Source organism: Chamaea fasciata, unplaced genomic scaffold, assembly GCF_029207755.1.
Source record: "Chamaea fasciata isolate MVZ Bird 193981 ecotype frontalis unplaced genomic scaffold, bChaFas1.0.hap1 SCAF_14, whole genome shotgun sequence".
NCBI lineage: Eukaryota > Metazoa > Chordata > Aves > Passeriformes > Sylviidae > Chamaea > Chamaea fasciata.
Window position 1 is genome coordinate 14,590,539 of NW_027094099.1, and position 2,925 is coordinate 14,593,463.

Here is a 2,925-nt window from a genome sequence, read left to right on the forward strand (position 1 = left end):
CGAAATAAAATAAAACCCAAACGAAATAAAATTGTAAAAGCCCCCAAAGGTCGAAGTGGGGGTGGCGGGGGGGTGGAGGCCGAGGGGCGCGGGCAGCCCCCCGCCCTGCGGGCAGCCCCGGCGGGGTGCAGGCGGCCTCGCTCAGCGGGACGCGGGGAGCCGCATCGCCCTCCCGGAGCATGTGAGAGGCAGCAGAGGAGATAGAGCCAGATAGGGAGGTCTCCTCCCTCCTCCCTCCTTCCCTTCTCCCTCCTCCCTCCTTCTCTCCGCACACGCTGAGCAGCGTCGCTCGCGAGGAGCGGCGGAGGGAGGGAGAAGGAGGGAGGGGCAGCCCCGGCCCCGCGGAGGGGGAGCTGGGGGGTCTCCGCTGCAACACCCCCGACCCCCGGCACCCCCTCTCCGTGTGCAGGCACACAGGGCTGGGGGACGTGCAGGAGGATTTCAGGGTTTTCCCGGAGAGGTGGGGATGCTCCACCTGCAGCAGGAGGGGGTGAAGGGGAAGTGGGGTTTGGGGGCACCCCCCTCTCCAGCCCCTGGGGTATGTGTAGGTGCTGAGAGCATCTTTGGGGCGGGAGGAGGACCCTCATCAGGACTGTGTGGTGGGGAAGGGATGGAGACCCCAGGCTGCCCCAAGAGCCCCTCACTGTGGTCACCCACCCCAGCTGCCCCAGCACGCAGCACTGCCAAGATCTGGGCAGTGTGGCAGCTCAACCCCAAATCTCCCCACCACTCCTGGGGTGAGCACTCGTCTCCCAGAGAGGCCTGTGGGGGCTGGTTTTGGCAGGCACGGGTACCACGGCGATGGGAAAGCTCTGGGTGCCGAGCTGTGCCAAGCAAAGTGTCAGACACACAATTAATTACTGCAGCCCCAGAGCCACAAACACTAAATATGCTGTCGCCGTAGTGCGTGGATAATAGCAGCCCATTGCAAAGTGTTTCTTTCTCCCCTTTCTCCTCTGTGAGCAAGAGAGAGCGACTGCAGAGAGCAGCTCTCCACTGCTTGATTAAGTCAGCAGTGAAGACAAAATGTGCCTGAACAGCTCAGGCTTAAGGAGGGATTTGAGTGTGTGTAAGGTACAAATTAGAAAATGGATGTGATTTAATCACAACAAATCTAAACAGCCCTGCTACAGAAACCTTGCCATCAAAGAGGGCTTTCTCTTAAATGTGGACAAAGTGAGTGTACAGTCCTGACAAAGGAACAACGTGTTTGGGGATGAGTTATTAAAGCAGGAACAGAGAAAAGACTGGGAAAAGCCTGATGTATACCAGATAAGTTATCAGTTATAGAAAGAACGGCTTCCTTCCGTAACAATTATTTGCAAATCTGTCCTAAGTTCTGGATACTGTGGTGTCTGGACACCACAGCAGAGACAGAGCAGCTTCTGTCAGGCTTGGGATGCTGCACAGACAGGAAACCAGGCACAGGCCCTGCCTGGGAGAAGGTAAACTGCGTGTTTGGAGGAGCCTGAGTGAATGCAGCAGACAAAGAGGAAGGGGGGAGAAGTGATGGCAAGCCCAGGCCTTCCTGCAGGTGTGCACAGTGGGTCGGGCGTGAGTCTCAGGCTGTAAAATACTGCACACTGGAGCGTTACTAATCCCAGCTCTGGGGACTGTGCCCCTGCTGGCTGGGGGGGCATTGCCACCGCAACCACAGCAGCTCGGGCTGTGCTGGGGAAGGGCTGCCCTGCGAAGACAAAGCACAAGACAGAAGAATGCTAATGCACAGGGCGCTGAGGTGCCTTGGTAACAGCAGCAGAGCATTGCGGCGGCAGCACATTGGTGCTGAGCCCGGTTCCTGTGGGGAACCAGGCGCCCCGAAGAGGGGAGGCTCCAGCAAAGCACAGCTGCCTTCGTGGGAACTCTCAGAAGTCTCCGCTGGCCACTTCCCCCAGCCCTTATCAGCGCGCCCGTTAATCTTTGGCATCACAACAGGAGTTGGCACCTCCAGTTCCAGGTGCAAGGTGCGTGTCTTTGACCTTGCCATTTCCTCCATAAACACCCTGTGAGGTGCAGGAGCAACAACGGCCCTTCATGGGCACCTTCTGTGTGAGCTTGGCCCCCGTGGTGACAGCAGCACCCGGCCAGGAGGGCATTGGTGGGGGTGACTGCGGGTCCTGGGGCAAGAGAAGGACTCCATGGGGGGTGGACTATTGTCCTTGCAGGGAAACTCCAAGAGTAATGATGTAAATTTGGTCCCCATGTGTAAAGTACAGCCAGGTTTAAAATTAGATGCAGCATTTCCAGATTTCCCTTTTCTTTACTTGTCTGGTGAATCCCCAGTTTAGTGCCTGTGACCAGTTTCTTAATCTTGGAGATGAATTTGCCACTCTGCCTGTGCAGGACCCTTCCTGGCCACAAACCAAAGCAAATAGTGGCAGTAGCGTTTGTCCTTCCAGAGTTGATTGAGACAACACAAGTGAACAGGCAGTTAAAGGAGGAGCTTGGCCATGGGAGAAGAGGAAGAGTAGCACGAGACCCATAATCAGGAGGCAGGTGGCTGTCCTGAGAAGCAGGAGGACTCAGGTGACTTGGGGAATATTGATGGGTTGGGACATTCCGTAGAATCACAGAATGGTTTGGGCCGGAAGGGACTAAAAGATCGTCCAGTTCCAGCCCCCCTGACATGGGATATGTGGCAGAGATCACAGCTCACTGACACTGATGGAAATCATCTTCAAGAGTTTGTGGGCACCACCAGGCTGACATTCAGGTGCAACTGAGAGCGTGAGGCACACCAGCTTTTCATCTGCTATTTCCATCCATGCATGAGGATAGCCTAAACCTATTATTTTTGAAGGCATTTTCTATGCTGCAGCTATCTTCCTTGACCTCTAAAAGATCTGGCTGATCCTGATCTCAAGATGAAAGATTGCCACCTCACGGGCTGTGAACACCCGTCTGTGAGATTAGGCCCTGAATTAT